This window comes from Limulus polyphemus, unplaced genomic scaffold (genome assembly GCF_000517525.1).
Source record: "Limulus polyphemus unplaced genomic scaffold, Limulus_polyphemus-2.1.2 Scaffold38, whole genome shotgun sequence".
Lineage (NCBI taxonomy): Eukaryota > Metazoa > Arthropoda > Merostomata > Xiphosura > Limulidae > Limulus > Limulus polyphemus.
In genome coordinates, this window is record NW_013665648.1 from 1,506,442 (window position 1) to 1,514,267 (window position 7,826).

Here is a 7,826-nt window from a genome sequence, read left to right on the forward strand (position 1 = left end):
GATGGGGATTCGAACCCGCGACCCTCAGATTGCGAGTCGAGTGCCTTAACCACCTGGCCATGCCGGGCCTGAGCGTATATGAATTATTGTAGAACATGTAAAAATTTCAAGACAATAAAACCAGCGCAGACCTGTGTAATTAATAAAAACACTAATAAGTGTTTTGCCTGTTTGTTTTTGCACATGTGCATGGATATCTGAATATTTTACAGTGTAAAAAAGAGAGAGAGAGAGAAACTATAAAAGTAGTATATATATATATATATTATTGTATTTTGATACTCCTGTTACTACATCGTTTTTCAGATGACAATAATTTTGTCAGAAAGTAATTTAAATTCAGTTTAGGCTCATTCTCTGTTTTTTACCCATTGTTCATTTAATTACTTAATTGAAAAGAGGTTCGGCTGTTTTGGAATTACATATTGTATTATATTTTAGGTTTAACTGCAAGTGCCTATGCTTCAGGATTAGCGTTCAAGTAAACAGTGAGACTCTAAAAGAGCGTTGTAACTTAAGTTACATCCGATAATAAGTAGTCAAAAGATGTTTGGAATTGTACAATAAATCCGTGAGTTTTTTATCAATATACAATGAATAGGTTTGACATCTAGACTTACACAATCATAACTTCCAGCATTTCATACTAAAAACGAGGTAGGCATCAGACCTATGCCCATGTCAGGAAACATGCTCCCACAGGTACATCTCAAGTAAATAACCCCTAAATATGCATTTCCCTGCAATACGGGACCAACATATTGATACCCGCAGATATGGCCAAAGATGTAAAGGCTACCCAAAACACCAACAAACAGTTTTTGAAGAAAAATAAAATTCAGATTATTGTTTGATATAATCAGAATCAGTAGGCGGTAGAAGAGTTATAAAATCGGTAGCCTGCCACTTGTTGTGGTAGGGTTGGCAAGTAGGCACAGATGATATTGCAAAAGTTGCACATGTGTTCTGTTGTAAAACTTCGTTTAAGCCTTGTGTGTGCGGAGAATTTGTGTTTAATTCGAGTTTGCGTGTAACAAATTTCAGTTTTAAAATCCGATATGTATCGTAATATAGTTTAATAAACCAAAATCTTACCGATTTTCAAACGGGAGTGATTCTAATTTTTAAGATTGAATGAATAAGAAAAGAGGCCTTTTAACTTTCAATTTCTTCTATCTCTAGACGTGTCGGAAAAATATTTAGTTTATTTATTTTAAGCTTTTTATTAAGATTTTTTTAAAGAATAATGTACCTTGTAATAATAACACGACTTTTTACACATACTATATTAACTATATCGTATATTTTATGTTCAACATCTTATTATGAATAGGCGTGAAAAAGCCAGGAGATAAAAGGTTATCACAAGCTCTGAATTATATTCTTCGATCTGCTAAACGTTGTTTTTATCCTGCAGATTTCGAACAAGCGCGTTATGTCAGGAAAAAAATCAATTGTTGTAGACGTTGCCATTTGTTCGTAAAATATTGATTTAAAATATTGGCTTTCATGAAAAAATTTAATCAAATTAATGGTATGAGTGTATAAATCAGAGAAATTATTTTGTCTGTTATGATCTAACTAAATCAATAAATGTATAATAGCAAACCAGTTATGTGCCTAATATCGCCTCACATTGGCCGTTCTCCCCTTACTCCTCAAGAATGGACTCAACTTATGCAGCAAGGCCTCTCTGATTTTGTAAGCCGTGACTCCGCGAACGTTGTAGCGCTGAAACCGATCTTTGCTTTTGCCGGTTCAGTTGTAAACTCTGCCTGCATTATTTTTAAAAATTATATTGTGCTTCTTTAGAATATATTGGCAGTAACCTTTGAAAACAAGATAAAAGTCTGTCCGGAACAGTCTTATCTTCTTCTAAAATCAAAAGATTGGTGATGAATACGCCTGTTTGATTGTACCTGCAACTTGACTTTTGAGTGTCTTCATTTCACCAATCTTCGGTGAACTTGAAAAGTAAACAATTTTTAATTAAGGCAGTATTAAAATTATGGAGATATCCACCAAGGTTGGCAGAAAATTAATTTTAATTTGATAAAAACAAAGACACATGAAGATGTGATGAGTGAAAGATATCTCTTATTTTTATTTCGGACCTTAGGTAAGTGATTTAAATTTTCATTTTAGTTTTACTTTTAAACTTACACAGCTTTTTGGTAAAGAGTTACTATTTAATATGAACATTTGAACAGCTGAATTGATAATAGCATTATCAATTCAGCTGTTCAAATGTTAAAACTTAAAGACCGAAACTTTCGGACATACATCATTTTTTTTCATCTTTAAAAGTTTAACAATCTGATAATTTAGACGTGCGTTTATATAGGAAATTGCAGAGGTAAATCTAGAAAATACGAGTTTCTTTTACTTTTAACACTATTAGTGTTTAATACACTATTTATAAGATTCGAGAGACGAACATTTGGTTAGATAATGTGAATAATAAATTTTCATTGAGAACAAATTTCGCTTTTCTTTTATATTTTGTATTTACGTATGTATGATGAGTTGAAACTTTCAACTGAAGGTAAAATAATTGTTTTAATGTAAGTTAGGCGAACGTTAATGTAGAGAAAGTTAGTTTTGAAAACCTGAAATATTTTAAAGTTGTAAAATCGGTTAACACAGTTTAGTGGCGGGTGCTGCATTCTCTGGCTTTTGCTCGTTTATAGTTAAGGCTTAAGCACAGAACTACACAATGGGCTAAATGTGCTGTGCCCAACACGGGTATCGAGACACGGTTTTTAGCATTACAAGTTCGCAGACTTGCCGCTGAGACACTGAGGGGCTGTTGCAGCTTTATAAGGTTTTGCATCAGATACGTGTAATTAAAAGACGAACTGGTGTAGCAGTTTTCTCTTCATTTTAAATTGGCACATATGGTAAAACCGTGAAACGACCTGGCAAAAGTAATAATTTTAGAATATTCTTGACCTTGTAAAACTGTGAATTGAAGCTCCACGGGGCTTTTAAGAATGTGTGTTGAATTGCAAATAAAAGCTATAGAGATGATTTCATAAAAAGAACATCTGGGAAGAATTCCGTATTTATTTTATTTTAGTGGCCGAACAATGTGTTGTATATTAGATAACGTTACGTGTCAAGGAAGGCATATCTGGGGTGATCATTTCAAAAATTAAATTGTAAACTAATTGTGAAAAAAAAATTACGGATAAAAATGCATTCTTATTGCCCCAATTTAGATCGCTATTCTGTGAGTTAAGGATTTTGTACCACGAAATAAAGTGTCAAGTTTAAGGTGCATAATGAAATATTGAAACATGCCTTTGGTGTTTTGTGTCCGTTTTATTTCAACACATAGTAACCTAAATTAAGTTAAGCACGTAAATAATATTATGCCATTTCGTTCTTAACATATATATACATATACAAAACATGTCTTCCTTTTTTTGTTGTCTACCCACAACAAATATGGCATCGGGAGAGTGGTTTATCCATAAACAACTGTAAAAAATATTATGAAAACAAGTAAAAAAAAATGATTAAAAACTATAATAAAAGAGAGTAACACTGGTCAGTTAAATTGTTTTCAAAGGAGAAGTTTTCACTACCGTCTGAGTAATTGAAGGTGACGGAGAATCTTGCTTGTCCGATAGGCAACACAAGTAGAGAAACCGATTTGCTGGCAAATGAGTTGTTGGAAGATTTCATTTAACTGTCTGATGATTTTATTTGTCAGAAACAAAAAGAGAAAAAGGCTTAGGCTTTTTATTGCTAGGCGAATCTTTGGAGAATTTGTACTTGTACACAATGAAACACCTGTACCGAAAGAATCAACTTTATTATTGCCAGCTGAGACTTTGGAGGGTTTCCTTGCTGATTAACGTTGATTTTATTTGCAGAGAGGGATATTTGCAGAGAGGGAAACACTGGCAGGGAAAGAATTAATATTTTCATTGGTAGCTGAATCTTTCGAAGGTTTTATTTGCTCACTTATGGATGATATTATTTATACGTGAAAAGAATTTTAGGTAGGAAAATTTGATTAACTTTTTTATTGTCAACTAAGTCATTGGTGGGTCTCTCCCAGCGAGCAATTTCAGGCGTTTATAAAATCCAAGTGGTTAGGGCGCTTGACTCGCAATCTGAGGGTCGCGAGTTCGAATCCCCGTCCTACCAAACTTGCTTGCCCTTTCAGCCGTGGGGGCGTTATAATGTGACGGTCAATCCCACTGTTCGTTGGTAAAAGAGTAGTCCAACACTTGGCTATGTAGTTTATCACTGCTAAATTAGGGACGACTAGCACAGATAGCCTTCGTGTAGCTTTGCGCGAAATTCAAAATAAACAAAACCAAACCGTTTATAAAAATATTCAACTTAGTAAAAAACTTTGGACGAAAGACACATCAAAAGTTGATTAATTTATATGAAACTACTCTTCGATGAGTGTTTTAAAATGTAATTAAAATTAGAGCTTCATTCGCGTATATAGATGCATTCATGGATTTTAACATATAACAATAGCAAAATATTTGTGGTATAGAACGTTATCGTAGCTAATGATATATTTATGAATACCAGCTCAGCAGTATTCACTTGCTTACCTAAGACCGTGGACTCGCCAGTCTAAATATGTTATGGGTGCTATTTCTTTGGTTTGGAAAAACAACAACAACAACAACAACGTAAAACATTTATTACGAAATTTTGAAATTTCCAAACAAAAAATGTAAACAGTAATAAATAATTAAATAATGAGGTTGCTCGGTTCTTATCCCATGATCTACGTATATGAAAGTTTCCATTGTGTGTCACCATTCTTTGGCCTTAATTGAATAGAAAAGCTTTAGTTTTATATGTAACATGGCATTTGAATGAGTTCGTAACCCTGCTTAAATTTTTGTTTCCTTCTTTCGGACTACTTTCATATATATTTTAAGATTTTGATGTGATGTTACAGCAACATTAAATCCTGCTTTGACCAATTTTTTATCTGTTGCATTCTGTCTGAGAATGTTTAGAATTAGATAACATTAAGGAATTTACAAAAAGTTATCCGGTGTTGCATGTTGTGCGTTTGTATTTTTAACAAGAGATTAGAAACCCTCGTTAAAATGAGTTGCGTTCCGTAATAGTGTTTGCTGATGAACGAAACACATGGTATTTTGTAACACCAGAAGCTTGTTATAGTAGAACAATGCGCAGGAGTGGCCAATGTTATCTTAAGTTATGTGCGTTAGTTCTTGTTGATTAGAAATAGAAAAAAAAACAACAACGTAAAAACTCGTTTGAAAAGTTAACATAAAAGTATCTTGATACGGAAGTAGACTTACGAGACGCTGGATTTCAAACGTTGTTACCTGATTAGATTACGTTCGAGATTACTTATTCATCACGTTTTCCTCTTCAGGTTCACGGTTCATTTAATATACGATATATATATATGGTGATGATTTTCTGTCTTTGTTTGTGGAAGAATTTATTATTTTAACTGCTGTAATTTCACGAATCTAGCGTTAATACTCAATTATGTTTTAACCATCGTTTTTATGTATTTTCGTATGGATATTTTTTCTTCATTAAATTTGAATGTATTAAAAGCCCACAGCGGCGTGTAGTGTCAGGTAGAAGAATTATATATATATATTGGTACTGTTTATATAGAGAAGGCCCGGCATGGCCAGGTGGTTAGGGCGCTCGACTCGCAATCTGAGGGTCGCGGTTCGAATCCCCGTCACACCAAACATGCCGTGGGGGCGTTATAATGTGACTATTCGTTGATAAAAGAGTAGCCCAAGAGTTGGCGGTGGGTGGTGATGACTAGCTGCCTTCCCTCTAGTCTTACACTGCTAAATTAGGGACGGCTAGCGCAGATGGCCCTCGTGTAGGTTTGCGCGAAATTCAAAACAAACAAACAATTATTTAGAGAAAGGCCCCCCCAGTGGCACAGCGGTATATCTGCGGACTTACAACACTAGAATTCGGGTTTCGATACCCGTGGTGGGCAGAGCACAGATAGCACATTGTGTAGCTTTGTGCTTAATTACAAACAAGAAATTTAGAGAAGGATTGTGTTTGTCACATTATATACGGTTCAAATAATACCAAAATAATCATAATTATTTATGTGTAAGTATTGTAAGTTTCCTATATATGACTTTCGTTTAGTAATAAAATTGATGAGTGTTATTGCATCTTAAACATAAATAAAAAATCGACTTTGTGATTATTTTTTCTCGTGCATTAGAATTAAAATGTCTTGGCCGTTAGTGTAATTTAAGTGTAAAATAAAGTGCTTTTTGATGTTTTTTTTTCTGTGTGATAAGATAAGTCGCCCTTCTCTCCTTCTACCTACACAAACTTGTATTACTTGAACGAGTATGAACGTTGTTACTTGTTCAACAGTGCCGTTTTGCTTAGTATTCATTCCTACTAAGGCATCATAGTTTAGTTTGTAGGTCTTTCTTGTGATAAACTGCGCATAACACGTTTTTAGAAGGGGACCTGGGGGGGGGGGGATTCTTATTCTAAATAAAAATAGTTCAGTATACCCACTGGTATTTGAGACGGGAAACTTATAATAGTGCCCTAATATAGCCACATGTTAGATTATATGGGATAACACTAACAGCACCTTTTTGTCTTTTTTTTTATAATTAATGAGTTTAGAAAAACACTTGGTCTGGCCTAGGGCTATCTAGAATCGGTTCACGTGCCACCTTTCACCACTTCGGGCCTCTGCCCGCACGAGCTGATCAATATTCAGGCACGTGACGGTTATTGTGTGTTGCCAAGCGATTTAATATCGTGGTTCATATCTTGTTTATAACTCGGAATGTGTGTGGTTTATATTTATAACAAATTTGTGTGTGTGTGTGAGTGTGTGTTTTTTTATAAGGTTGCAAGGGATCATATGTACTACATTATCTTACATTTGTTAAATAGACCCCGGTATCAGATTATTTTTGTTCTTATTGCTCTTAATTTGTCCATATCGCATTTCAAATATGAGATGTGTAAAAATAGTATATCTGGTATAGCTTTTGTCTCTCATAAGTTTTACATATCTCTTCGAAATGGGACAAATGATCCGGAATGCGGAAAAATATCTGCAGTTGATGTGAAGCTTTTGACTTTTAACTATTTAAATCCATCTTTCCATTTTTCACTCTTTTAAAGTTCCGAAATAATGAGATTTTGTACTGCTTCATATAAAGTATTATCTGTATTTTAATTCATCGAGACAAGCTGATTCGAGATTTATCTTGTGAGGTTTCATTACTCAATGTGTACACGAATTTAGCGTATCTAGTTGGTTGGAACTAAGAGACTTATTGACCAATAGACAAACTATATTTGAATATGACAGGGTTTACTGATGATATGATTTTTCATTGATTGAACATATTATGTATTGATCGTCCTTTAAATCCGTAACACTTTCTCAGGTTCGTCTTACTGTTAATATATATCGTGTCTATGTTTATTGCAGCAGTGGGGATACAGCGACGTATCTTTTTCTCTCTCTCTTTTTAGGCCAATCACACCTGTTGATAAGATAAAAAAAGCTAGTAACAATGATACAAATATGAATGGTGGGTGTTCGAAAAGACAATGTCCTGGTTATTTCCATGGTTTTATGAAATCACACCGTTCAATGCGGTAATATACCATAACGTTCGATGGAAGAACAGTAACTTTGTGAAATTGATCACAAGATGACAGCACTGCGTCTAATGTTCCATTTCAAGAAAGTACAATATATACACAGTGTGGTCACAAGTAAATAGACACCACCTTTCCAGAAAAAAAAAGATTTTTCAGTCATATTCACATGAATTGATATA